We start from the raw sequence: 14,368 nt of genomic DNA, 5'->3' as shown, positions 1-14,368 counted from the left end.
CCTCCCAAACACAGAGGAGTCCTGCGGAGTAATTAGCGTGCGTCAGATAAGTTGACAAGCTCGTTAACACGCCGCATCATGCGATACCATTGCCTTTGTTTGTGTAGGCTTCTGAGAGGAAGTTAGCACTCTAATTAGCATAATTAAGACTGCTGATTTATATGGCTGTAATTAGCGAGCAGATTTCAGCATGCTGGGGTCTGATGGAGATACACTGCAGCTGAGGAGGAGATTCTCGTACCCTGTAGGTCTAGCACACACTCACTTGCTGCTCTCTTATTTTAAATGCATTTTGTTGATGGATTCACTCCACAAAGATTGTGCAAATAAATGCATGAATATACTGAATTAAGTGATTTTGCTCAGTCTCATTTCTTAACAATTTCCAGGATATGATGTTGGTGTTATAAGTTACGTTTGCACAACCCATTCCCCTTCGTAGGGCGCCTTTAAAGATGAATCGATTTAAATGAGGTACTTCAAAAGACACATAGGATTATTAACATTAGTTATTCATCAATAAACCTTTGATTTATAAGGAAAAATACAGTCTTATTTTTGATTAAACCTGCTTTTACTCTAAGTGGAATATGTGCTATGTCTAGGTCATACTTCTTTGAGTCCAACAGGAGAGCAGCAAACCAGCTGGTAAAGATTCTATGGAATGAAAAAAAAAAAAACGCTCACAGCTGTCTGACAGTGTTTGAGTCAACAAACAAGGTCGTAAATAAATAAAAAATACAAACAACAAGAGGTATAAAGCAACACAAAGGCAAGACCTGTCTGACATATTGGCCTTAATTACAGGAGGCGTTCACAGTAGGACAGTGAATTAGTGCAGTTACATCTCAGGACGACTGTAAAACCCCAGGGTCTCTGGGTAACCACACTCACACGTACTGTACTGACATATTTCAAACAGACTGTGCAGGGTGCCGTCAGGGGATCTTAGCAGCGACCTGTGTGACGCCGGGTGAAATCAGGGTCAAAGATAAAGACTTTGTCAAACCAGCTCCAGACATAGTGTATCAAAAAGCTTAATTTGGTGACCTGCTTGCCTGGCCAAGGTCAAATATATTTTGTGTCAAAGGTCTTATTTTTTGTTTGTTTGCTGTATTTGCTTGAGTGTAAAGGATGAAGTAAGTCATGAAGGATTGTCTCACTTCAAGAAGATTATTTACTTGTCTTTTAATGGACAACTACATAAATATCGCAGCAAACTAATGGAAAGCAGACAATTTGTTTTGAATCAGAATACGGAACAAGGGCCATATAAGGAACAACATGTAATTCTGACACCTAGAGTTCAAAATCTGTAGTCTCTATCCCCAGTTGACTACGAGAGTTTTTATGCCCAGAAGAATCGGTTATATCTGAAACATTTCCCTTGCTCGCTTCCATCCCTGCAACACCTGGTTTGCCTGGCCAACCAAGGGGAGTCCGGAACGGCTGTGTGTGTGTTGGAGGGGCTTGAAGTAACTTCTCTGGTAAAACAAAAACAAAAAATCGTGTACCGGGATCTAAACTGAGGAGGACATATTGGCTGCGGCGTCGCCAGCTCTTCAACACAGCATGTTCCCGTCATTCATGAAGCACTGCTCAAAAAAACAGAAAAAGATCAAAAACATGACATACAGGTCATATAAAAAACATGATTGGAATATGGATGGATTGATGCAGTCTTGAATGTGTTTTTTTTTTCTTCTGTGTGATGGTGGAGGGGTATGATAATATTGTGTGAATATGAAAAAAGACTTCTTTTCGTTACTGTTTTATCTGTATCATTCAAACAAAATGTGAAAACCCCAACAGTTGTTCAACAGAAGTCATGAAATTAAACAATAGTTGTCTTTTTTTCAGTCATGTAAGCTTATGAATGTCTCAAATCGAGATAAACTTGAGCTCAGCTTTAATAATCTAAGTTGATTTTTAGTCTTTGCTCAGATGAACTGTTACTCAGATACGAGCAGATGATTTATCAGTTTATACCCTTCATAACCAACTTTTCAAGGGTGGAAGCGGTGCGACTGGAACACACGTAAAATAATCACAACCTGCCCAAAAAAGGAGCTCGATAGTCCTGTCCTGTTTCTTTTCTCCCATTCTGGTTTTGGAACTTTTTTTTTCTTTTTTTTTTTTTTTTTACGTAATAAATCACTGACTGTAAAACCTTTATCACCTGTATTCCCCCTTTTTTTAAGGAAAATCATTTATGGTGGAAGAGTTTTTGTTATCTATATGAAAAATGCAAAAAAGTGAAGAAATGTAATTTTCTTTTAAAATAATAATGTAATGAATTGCTTTCTTAGTATTAAATGTATCAATATATATATGTAACAAATATTCAAACAGCCGTTATTCTCTTTAGTCCCAGGTTTTAATGTAACTCGTTAATAAATAAAATTATAGATACAGATGAGTTTACTGCTTCTCTCTTTAGCTGAATCGTCCGTCCTCCTGAAGAAATAATTCATGGCACAGTCTTATCTGCCAGTTTTCCTCTCTGCCTCTGCCTGAGTATTTGTGATTGCAAAGCGTTTTCATTAGGTTTATAACCGCTAACTACACTGTTATTATTTATTTATAAAATCCCCTGCAAGGTGCTACTTGTCCCATCAGGTCAAAAATAACACACTCATACTGTGGTTTTAATATGCAAGTGTCACTTGTTAACCAAATAAAATTACAGGAATATTAAATCATATTCTCATGTATTGCACTCAGAGGAGAAATAGAAAGTTTGGAAAAGGGAGCGCACACATACAGTAAATCCACCATAGTCAGGTCGGCATTTGAAGTCAAGAGGAGCAAGTTCAGGGAAGTGTATTACTCCTCCTGTTAGTCTGACCCTTTTCTCCTCTGCTGATTGGCTGTCGACATGCAAGCTCGCTGTGTTTTGCCATGTGTTCGTGTTTGAGTCGCTGTGTGCAAGGTATTGAATAGCTTGTGTGTGTGAGTCTAAGATCAGCACAATATCTGCTACGTCTTTGAGGAGGGGCAAGGCACCGGTCATGGCCTTAGCAGGTTTCAAATCCACTTTACCACTGAGCCATATTAAAAGACTTTTGGTCAATTCATGCTTCTAATATTTTGGTCTCCACTTTATTAATAATTAACTGACATATATTGACACAAAAAAACATACTAGTTCCAGATGTTTACATGGGTCTCAGGTCATGTTTCACCGTCCAGGTATTTGAGTCCTGACATTCATCACACAGGTAGAAGCGAGGTGAAGGCCTGATTGATTTCCCTCAGACATACACACCGGCTGTCTAATGTGGGTCGATGGAGTGGGATGTTTGAATGTGCGCTCCTGTGTATTGCTATTGCATGTGTGTTTATGTGTGTGAGACTTCTGGATTGACTGCATTAATTAATGCAGTGTAGATGAATCCCCCCGGAGCTGTCTAATTAGACATTAGCATGGAGATGTAATTACCTGAGAGGGCTCAACATGTTTCACTTAACTGCTCTCCCTCCTGTACGACAGACCCAAAACTCAGCAGGCTGGGCTCGCATCATGCAGGTGTGTGTTCATGAAGTGACCTATGCACACAAGCAGACATGTTTATTTGGCAGGGTTATTACATGTGAAGGTGCTTTTATGTGCACTTTCACTCTTACAGAAGTTGCAGAGTGTGAAGCCCTCATTGATTTTCTTCTAAAACATGTTTGCTCTTCACTCCTCCACTCCACTTCGTCTCTTTCGCTTTTGTTTTTTGGGTTTTTCTCCCACCCTGTTAGTACTGAAGCCAGTCATCCATTTTTCCCCCCCCTCTTTCACTTTCCATCTCTTTCAAGTTATAGTCGTGAGTGCATCAAGCCTCTGTACGGAGCGATGTGGGTTCGATTCTTGATCAATATCCACCACTCTACTGGCAAAGAAAACACACACACAGAAAAAAAAAGATGCCTCTCTGCTCTTCAGTCTCCAAAGGCCTCCTCGTCTCTTAGAGAGGAAACAGAGAGAGGACAGATTTGAGGGATTGTTTGCCAGCGTTGTCATAGTGACCATCTCTGCCAACCTTGACACTACAAATGGATTGTCTGGGATCCTGACATGAGATAAATAAATTGCACAACCTTTGTCGACACATCACCGCCCCTCTAAATACACACTCTTAAAATTAAAAAAAAGAAGCTGTATATCCTTAATAAGAGACAATCCCAAAAGAAATGTATACACAATGCATGCAGAGCCATCTGTAAGTATGAACACACAACTTTAATCATCTACACCGTACATGTATTCAGCTCATTCACCACAATTTGCCTTCCCCTTTGATAAAAACAGACTGTTAGGCAGAGCCCAGAGCAGACTGTCAATACAATCTGTAAGACAACAGATTGTGAGAACCCTGTGAACTCCAATACAGTCTGAAACACACCTCTCAGAACACCAGGAAGAAATCTATGGGCTGCTGCAAGCATTGTCTTCTTATCTGTAGATGGTTCTGTCTTGTTTCCAATAGGGATCAATAGCATTAGCATGTCTGACGGAGAGAGGGAGAGAGGGAGGAGGAAAGACAAAAACAGTAAAGGAAGAAATAGGAAGAGATGTTCACCGCCAAAGTGTCAATCATGACTCTGGGTGAAATCTTACTGTAATATCTGACCGTGAGTACTAAAAAGGAGAGGTTTATATTTACCATTGAGAAACTGTATGCCTCATATACTTTTATCTTTATTTAAATCAGACAACATTGGTTTAAAGTCTCTGTGTGTTTAACTAGTTTCGTAGAACTCCAAATCTTTCTGAAGTTCTCAGTCTTATCTTGTCTCTGTGTCAGACTGGGCAACTCCGGATTTTAGATCAAGACCACCACTGACAGGCTGTTTTCTTCGATCGATTTTTATCCCCCAGTTACTGCTGTAACCTTCCCAGTCTTAAGTGAGACACACGCACACAAGTTGACGATTTTTTCATTGATATTTATGTTCTTGCTCTTCATCATGAATTGTCTTGGTCTTGTTTTAGTCTCGGAGCACTCTGCTCTCGGGTATGTCGTGGTCTCCATTAGTGTGCTCTTCACTGCAACACTGTTTATAAAGAGCTGACCTGTTCAGCAGCTGGGAGCAGAGGTGCTCAAGATGTCCACCAATGCAAACAAGTATCAAGGACACACTTCTCTCTGTAAATGAATGGATATATAAAAAAGACATTCACAGTGGACTAACACATGGCTTTGTTTGCACTGCACCTGGTTTATGAATAGACAACCACTTTGCACATAAACTTTTGCTGAACTGTTTGTATATTTATGTATCATGTATGATCTTATAAACATATTGTTTATCACATCTGATGATGAAGATGATCTGAAGATGTACATCTCGAGGTAACATATATTCAAAATAAACGATTGAGTTCCTGAACCAGCAAGAAGTGCAATAAGCTTCGATAACATTTTGCCAAATAATAAATTAAATCAGCTCTTCAACCCTCGGCAGGTTCAACTCTGTTAAAGACACCTTTAATTTAAACATATACAGACATAACACATACATGTGTAACTACAGTGTGAGAACGGTGTACAGTCCACTGTGTTTAAGTACAACATCTGGACTGTCCTATAATTGAGTAAAAAGTTGTTTTTCCACAGTACTCAAGTTAGGATATTACTGCCTATGACGTGCTGGCTAAAAGAGAATGCTAATGGAATCATGAAGCAGCTTATCATATGAATGAGAACAATAATGAGGAGACAAAGCAGAGACAAATCCATTGTAAGTGAGGTGGAATTATGTCGGCTCAGTGGATTATGAAAGGCCTTGATCCAGTGGGAGCTGGAAAACATGGCCTCCATTCTCACATTTTCACACACAGGCTTACGCACATACATAGACAAACTCATGCACATGCCCGTACAGTGCAGTGTGTCACAAACAGGAGAGCTTTAAAACACGCAAACACAAAAACAAAAGCGCACATATGCATATTAAAGAACTGCGCACACGCACACACACACACACACACACACACACACACACACACACACACGTCAAACCTTGATATCGACTCATGCTGCCAGATAATTGAATTAATTCAGCTGAAGAACAACTTCACAGATTAGCGACTTAACTTTTCAATAATAAGAAAAAACTCGGCCACGCGTGATAATTACATTTGTCTCAAATGAGGGCAGCCGTCAAATTGTATCACACATCGCCATGCGTCCACAGTTTAACCCCCTCGCTCGCAGGCACGCACATAGACACAGACACCATCCCTAAGTGGCTAAAGACGGAGACAGAGAGAGAGAGAGAGACATTTTTAGAGTTACAAAACACAAAGAAGCACTGCTGCAGTTTAACAATAGTAATACAATGATTGTGTAAGCCGGAAAATAACATGTTGGAGATTTGTCTACTTGACTGGGAATTAAGTTTTCTGCCGTAAGTATGCAGAGTTTTTTTCAGCTGGTTTCATCCATGAGTTACAACTTTAAAAAGTGTGAGTGGCATAGAGATACTTGCAACACATGGCTGACTGTATGTTCAGTCACGACACTTATTTAAACAACTGAACGAGCTAAATGCAGATACTTCTTGTATACACCACCAAGTGTCAATATCCAAAGTTTACTAAAAGCCAAAGACTCAGCGTTCGTGATGGACATGAATAAGGTCCCAGTCGCTGCTGTCATCTTTTCCTTCACTGTCCTTGAATAAACGGCTTCTTGTGTTTCTGTAGGATGAGCGCCACTTTTGATGATGCCTCTGTTGATGATGCCTCTGTTGATGCTCAAGTCTTCTTCATTGATTGGGTCGGTTTGAGAGTTTTTGTGGCAATCCTTTTGTTTAAAGCCAGGCTACTTAAGGCTGTGCTGAAACAAAATACACTATCTATTTGTCCCGTTCAAATCCATGTATGTCGATGTTACAGAATCCATATGGCTGCAAAGCCGTGATGACTTCTATGAAAGACAATTAATCTATAGTGCAATTGACAATGACACCATGGGATTAAAATATTGTAATGTATTTCTAGGATCTCTGAGGACCTGAATTAAAGTGTGTTAAGTTGAAGGATCATTAAAATGCCCCTGCTGTTATTCTCAACGATACAGAACAGCTGGTGTTGTGAACTCTGTGTAGGACGTTTTACTTAGTGTCACAATATTTATTGTGGCTTCTGTATCGTGATATGCATCGTATCGTGGGGTTGTTTGAATCATTTAGCTCTATCGTCCGATTTGTTTTGGAAACGTCTTTAAACCTTTTGATGAGCAACTGAAATACAGCTGTGAGCTAACAGAAGCTTCAGTTATATGGCCCTTGGTATAATGATACATTTTAGTACAAGTATGGGAAGCTTTTATGTCAATTTATGCCAAAAACAGAGAAAATAAAAGAGATACTAGAGGTGTGATTTCTAAATGTTTAAATGCACTGCACAAACAGCAACAGCTGTTAGAAGATGGATGTACAGACAGTGGACCTTATCGCTCCCTCTCTCTGCTGATGTGATTCTGCACTCTTGGTTTTGTACAGAAGATTTTCCTGCGCCTCGTCTCTCCTCAGAAGTCGACGGAAGTTTTTTTTTAACCTTGATTCATGCTTCTGGGGACAGAGCGGACGGCACGCACGGTCCCTTGGACGAGCCCTTGTGGAGTCGTATCATACTGACTGCGGCCAGAGCGGCCCAAAGAACGGACCTCTTCAGTAGTCCTGCGGAGCTGCGAGGTTCTTGCGCGCTCTCTCTCTCTCTCTTCCCCGCTTTAAAACAAAAAAAAGATGTTGGTAAAAGACTAGTCGAAAACAACATCATGAATGTTGTTGCTAAAGAACAGCAGGTTACTTTAGAAACATTTCCAGCAGACGGCAGAACCAGGACAGAGCTGACACTGACCCGGAACACAGCACAGCAGGATCAGATGGATATTAGGGTTACAGTCCAGAATTAGCGGCTGACCTTTTAAGGCAGTTGAGGCTAAATAACAGCAGATCTTTGTGATATGGATCACCCTGAAAGTCTTTCACAAACAACTAAGGCTGCCAAAGCCGCATAGTGATTTTTAAGGCTTTGGAATAAGATGTGAACAATAGCACATGGGTGTTGTTGTTTTTTAGACTGTCCCCTTTTTCAGTTTACACAAAATACTAAATATGTCAGAAACAGCCCAAAATCCTTAACCCAATTCTAACTTTGACCTTAAATCTAAGTCGAGGCCTGACACGACATACAGGCAAGGCAGGAGAGGTGCAATGTATATTTCATGGCCCCACAACACTGAATTCTGAAACTGCAAAAACAAGCCATAAAAATTCCAGAGGGGGCATTGAAATCCTCGCTCGGCACCCTTCCTCTCCCCCCCTTCATTTCTACTCCATCCCTCTTTTCCTCCCTCTCTCAATCTGCTGTCCCCCTCTCCTATTTCTGTCTATTGTCGGTACAAAGCATCCCATTCAGGCCCCGATGACTTGTCTTACCATGGGCAGCGGTAGACTTAGTGGACAATGGCGGCGTGGAAACAAAAGGCAGTTTATTAGGCTTGGAGAGTGACAGAGAGACGGACGGAAAGAGAGAGATGGAGAGAGAGAGAGAGAGAAAGAGTGGCACTCGGCGCTCCATTGTGGCTGGACTCACATCTGGTGGCCATGTGTGACCGGAGCAGCAGGGCTAATGATGGGCTTCCTGAGGCCAGCTCAATTAGGCCAGGCCTCGCCGGACTCCCAGAGAGAGAGAGAGAGAGAGACAGACAGAAAGAGAGATGCGTATCGACACGCTGCTTCACTATTGGAGTGCGTTTGTGTAAATGTATATCTGCACCAAAAAGTGTTGTATGGACATATGAATGTGCATTTTCAGGCATGTTTGAGCGTGAACAAATCCCAGCGAAAACCTCAGAAGCAGTGTCCGTTTTGTGATTTGGTCCGAATACTACTCCTTTTACAGACATGCACAAACACACACACACACACACACACACACACACACCCTCCTCCTGTGCAGGCTAAAACTAACTAACAAGCCGTAAAGCCATTAACGGTTAAGCTCTGCTTTGATGGCTGAAACACAAGATTTCTAACGCACTTAAAACTTCACAGGGGGGAGAACAAAAATGAAGAGAGCCTGCAACCCGGCCCTCAGGCATGTGTGCCCACGCCTGTGTTAAGTCTTGCGTGTGTTACATTGTGTACCAATGAGTGACAACGTCAGATGGGTTCCTGTGACAGTCACATCCCTTATTATTCTTCCATGCAAACTGTTCACCCCAGAAGACACAGACTGAAAAATACAAACCTAATTAACAGCAAAGAAAAGCCTGTCTGTGTGTTAATGAAAGGCTTTATTGAAGAAATTTGATACCAATTCTTCTCATGTTCACGTGTTACTGGTCAGATGTGCATAATTTGTATTGCATAAGCGATTGTGAAAACAAGAACTGGGGTCGTCTGAGGCTTTCAGTTTAAGCAAGACAAAACCATGATGATAGTTTGTGCTTTGTATTGAAAAGTTATGAGAACCCCAATAGGCCTTGTTTAAATTTAGCGACACTCTAAGAAGGACAGGATATATTGTGATATTATAGAACTTACTAGCATAAATTAGTTGACATCAGCAGTGCCTGAGGTAATTGTACAGCATGCACATTATCTCCCCCAGTATGTGTAAAAAATGTAATTCAATTTGACAGAGAGAAGGAAGAAGATACGCAAAGGTTTCGCAGCATCATAACTCAATCAAAATTCCACTTTACTGGAGAACGAAACAGAACATTTTTTAACCCTTAACCCCTTAGAATCCTATTAAACCCCGAAAATGCACAAGAAACTGTGAGGGTGGCTTCTGAGGCTGGATGTAATGTTAAATGTTTGAGGGACATATAGTACATTAAAATCAGAACACCAACCATTGCCTCCATTTCTGTCCAAAATTTACACCAGGGCACTTAGCATCTCCACTGCAGCTGGTCTACCTGCTGTGTGTTTAAAATGATTTGTCACCGTCTTAACTCCAAGTTGAGAAGCAAGCTGAAGCGTTTCTCCTGGTCAATGGAGCATTTGCTACTACTTAGAGCGTTATTAATAAATGACAGCTAATGGCACTCCCACTAATGCTGAGTTCGATGATAAACACATTCTATTTCTAAGTTCTTCACTATAATAGTTCTAGGTATAAATGGCATTGACATGCTTTTATTGTGAAACACCTGTATCAGGAAATGGGGTATTTTCAGTTGAAGCAACTTAAGCAGGAGACCACACAAACCACACAAATTTACTTAGAAGCCACAAAATCCTGAGACTTCAACATCTTTTAAAATGAAACTCACACTTCTAGCAGAAACCTTAATGACTCTTGTGATTCGCTCCATATAAACGCACATATAATTTTAAACCCATATATCGATAACCTTGCCTCTCAGTCAAGGTTTAGTTGCAGCCGAAACAGCTTTTGAGGACGTGGCTGCATAGAAATTCTAACCAGCCTCGAAAATATAAACTGAAATGACAAAAATAAACTTTTTTTCTGTTTCTGAGCGAGGCAAAGACTGGAATAGTTGAAAAATCTCACTTCATAATACAGCACATTACTTGAACACTTCAAGCTTAAATTAGATTGTTACATGACATTACATTATGTTACCACTAAAAAAATAAAAAGTGGAAGGTAAAGAATTAGTGATGGGTAGATTTTTTTAATCTAACAGTGACAGTGCTAATTTGTATGAATTGTCAGCAGAAAAACTGTAAATTGGTTTTCTATTTGTGGCTAACGTTTGCAATGCCATCACAGTCAGACTTTATTCCAGTTGTTAACATCCCAATGCCTGTGCTAAATGTGTACATTACTCCAGCCAAGTGGTTGTACGTCAGTTTAAAACACAACAGACAATTTTACAAACATTTTATAGAGTGAAAATACTGTGAGATGCCAACTGTTCACTGGGCCTGTTTTAATGGTTACATGGCGAGGAGAGCATGTCACTTCCACAAGTAAGTTAGGAAACAACTAAAAAATGTTTTGACAAAAACTGTTCTACAACTTAACACTACACTACATGTGCGGCTGTGGTACATCTTGAGGGGAGCAGAGGTTTAATTAGACCAAAAAGGAACCAAAAATAATGAACAGGAGTTACAGCAGTTTGTGCTAAAACAGGAGTTTGAGAGTACCTAGAAACAACTATCCTCTACCTACATCACCCTCGCTGTCTTTCTCTCTCCCTCTCGAGCAGTAAATCGATGGCAGTCAACTGGCCCCTTCAATCCTCATCCATTTTCATTCACTCCTTTTGTGAAGATTCAAAGATTGTTTCCGTGGTTACATAAGCTCCCAGTTTGGAGGGGATGTGGTTCTTGTGTTCGAGAATTACAGGTTTCAGTCGGACCATCACCGGCTAAAGCACACACCATCAAAATTGGTTATCATATAACTAACTGACTCCTGCCTTTCAAGGTTGGTTTAAAACTACGTAAACACAATTTGGGACCACAAGTCAAATAAATCATATCATGATGATGTTACAAGTTATGTTACATATTAAAAGTTCAATGTGGTAAATACAATTGAGGATCTATTTCAACACAGATGAACACTGTCAGCAGAAATGATTCGTTGCAAGTCAAATCAGTGATTACCACAAATACTTAAGTATGTTAATGACCACCTGAGTAGCCCATTATTGCTGACTTTATACTCGTACCCATCCCTATTACGAGAGCACTGTAATTTTTCAATAGAACTTCGAACAGTCTTAGAACCTGGAGGGTAAAGGTCACATTGGAACTGTAATGAGCTGTTTGAATTAAAGATATACAGTAACAGACATCAGGCCGTTTAAAGTAGTTTGCAGACAGCCACGATGCCATAACATGTTTGAAGCGCTCTGTGTAAGTATTTTGGGTTCTACACAATACATGGAAAAGAATAAACAAAGACTGTTATATTATCAACAACTAATCTGAGGGCTCACCTGATGGCCTATCACCCAAATGCGGCAGCAGAATGTCAAGTGTTCGACTTTGTGATTCAGCAGGGCCCTTGCCAGGAGCTCGGAAGAAGGACGTCGCCGCTAAAACTGCAAGATTCATATGCAAGGACATGCAGCCAATTGGCATTGTTTCAGGTGAGGGATTTCAGAAGATCTTTCTAATAATAGAAATGGAACCACGCTACACAATTCCAAGTCTCACCGCTATCGCAGGTCACAAAGCAAAACTGTATTACATCACACTGGACAACATTAAGACTATGTCAAAGAAAAACCTACTCCATTACCATATAGATTATTCTGGGAACAGTAACAAAGATTCACTGTTCTGGGTTGAGCAACACATACTGTAGGTAGACTGTTCTGAGACCAGTAACATATAGGCAGGCTGTTCTGGGATCAGTAACATACATTTTATAAATTTAAGTCCAATGCTAATGCTAACTGCACAGGTTTAACTTAGTCTTCGTCACATAGGGGCTCCAAAATCTTGTATGGGGATTATTGTATACAGAGGAGAGGGGGGACAGCGGGTGTGTATTGTAACTAATGTCTTGTGTCCTGCCTGTCTGTATACTGCTACTGGATGCCTTGAATTTCCCTCGGGATCTATCTATCTATCTATCTATCTATCTATCTATCTATCTATCTATCTATCTATCTAACATATAGGCAGGCTGCTCTGGGATCAGTAACACAAAGATTCACTGTTCTGGGATCAGTAATATAGGCAGGCTGCTCTGGGATCAGTAACACAAAGGTTGACTGTTCTGGGATCAGTAAAACAAATATAGATTGTTCTGGGATCATTAACACAAATATAGACTGTTTTGGGATCAGTAACATATAGGCAGGCTGCTCGGGGATCAGCAACACAAAGACTGACTGTTCTGGGATCAGTAACTCAGAGGTGTGCTATTCTGGGATCCGTAACACAAATATAGACTGGTCTGGGATCAGTAAAACAAATATAGATTGTTCTGGGATCAGTAATATAAGTAGGCTGTTCTGGGATCAGTAATATAAGTAGGCTGTTCTAGGATCAGTAACACAGAGATTCACTGTTCTGGAAAAGGTAATACTAATAAAGACTGCTCTGGGATCAGTAACACAAATATAGACTGTTTTGGGATCAGTAACAGAGTTGTGCAGTTCTGGGATCAGTAACACAAAGACTGACTGTTCTGGGTTGAGTAACAAAAATAAAGACTGTTCTGAGATAAGTAACATATAGGTAGACTGTTCTGAGATAAGTAACATATAGGTAGACTGTTCTGAGATCAGTAACATATAGGTAGGCTCATCTGAGATCAGTAACACAAATGTAGATTATTCCGGGATCAGTAACATAGGTAGGCTCTTCTGGGATCAGGAACACAATATTTGTGGAAATTGGAACATAGGAACTTAAGAATTAGGTTCTGGGCACAAAGGAGCTGAAAGATAGCCACACAGCTGTCCATGTTACAGAAAGCTTTGGCAGCAAGCTGGATGACTGGTATTTACCGTGATGTAGTCGTGGTTGCCACTGCGGACATTGCTGTGAACTCTCCAAACGGCACTCGAAATGTAGGGCTTATTAACGTGCCACGTTTGGCCCACACACTAAATCTGGCAGCGCAGAGCGGGCTTAAGGTGAATGGCTTTGATACGGCCCTCACTAGACTTGAAGCAAACTGCATTTCATTTTGCTGGAAGAAACTGCTTCCTGGAAGAAAAGCAGGAGCTCATTGGAAATAAAAAAGAAAGACTGACAAATGACTGCATCACCAGATGGAAAATATACGACATGATCCGCATGTCGCTTTCTGCAAATCTTCAATACAAACCCCTTTTTTTAATCTAAGGGCTCCTTCGCTCTCGTGTCTTGTAGGTTACTCGGGATAGTTGGTTAGCAATGGCCTGCTGCCATGTCCCAAGATGTCTCAATTTGAACTTTGCACTTTTGAGTCGTCCGTGGTTGAGCCACTTAAGGACACAGTGAAACCCTTTAATGTGGTGATTCGGACCCCCTCTTCACAGATGCCGATGTCGCAGCATCAGCTGTCCTGACTCCACAGCATGTAATGTTATCTCCGAGCTCTTCGGACGCGACGCACAAACCATCCATCAAAGAAGTGAGACATATTTCACTTTTCATTTTCATAAATAGCTCAAGACCAAGACCTGCCATACAAGACAAATTAAGTACTGACATCTCACTGTAACATTATGAGAAAGAGAAATATCAGTATTTTTAAATCCAAATAGCATGTAGGTCTCAATCTAGGTTGTTTTTTTTTTATATTATTATTAATTTCACAGGTAGGAGGCTGAAAAATTTGAAACCACGCTACGGTAAGGAGAGCAGTGCTGGAGAAGAGAAATCTAATCTGTGATAGTTCATCACAAGAAATGAAGGACAATGAAAGAGGCAATGACTC

The 14,368-nt window shown here is 40.5% G+C and overlaps 1 long non-coding RNA gene across 2 annotated transcripts in view; it reads right to left on the bottom strand.

Moving 5' to 3' along the window:
* The window catches only part of LOC306817932, a 140,173-nt gene that overhangs the window by 24,057 nt on the left and 101,748 nt on the right, over positions 1-14,368 (bottom strand). Inside the window, exon 5 of one of the 2 annotated variants that reach the window (XR_013778101.1) lies at positions 4,241-4,496. The exons of the other annotated variant lie outside the window; for it this stretch is intronic. This is a non-coding gene — a long non-coding RNA (uncharacterized lncRNA). Of the gene's footprint in view, positions 1-4,240; positions 4,497-14,368 lie in introns of those variants that run through there. 2 annotated transcript variants of the gene reach the window in all.

This window comes from Symphodus melops (genome assembly GCF_947650265.1).
Source record: "Symphodus melops genome assembly, chromosome: 22".
Classification (NCBI taxonomy): domain Eukaryota; kingdom Metazoa; phylum Chordata; class Actinopteri; order Labriformes; family Labridae; genus Symphodus; species Symphodus melops.
This window is presented reverse-complemented; position numbering and strand designations above follow the sequence as displayed.